Raw genomic sequence first — 227 nt, forward strand, 5'->3', positions numbered from 1 at the left:
TATATATATATATATATATATATATATATATATATATATATATATATACTAACACATATTTTCCTAAACCACACACATGTCCATGACACTAAATCCTTGTGACATATGATATTCATCAGCAGCTCTGACTCAAAGAGTACACTATAACATCATACTTTCCAAAAAGAAATCACTGACTACTCATACTATCACGCATGCAGAGGGCCCTGTATCTCTCTTGGCTGAGT

This window comes from Anarrhichthys ocellatus, unplaced genomic scaffold, assembly GCF_004355925.1.
Source record: "Anarrhichthys ocellatus isolate YVR2014 unplaced genomic scaffold, GSC_Weel_1.0 scaffold13, whole genome shotgun sequence".
NCBI lineage: Eukaryota > Metazoa > Chordata > Actinopteri > Perciformes > Anarhichadidae > Anarrhichthys > Anarrhichthys ocellatus.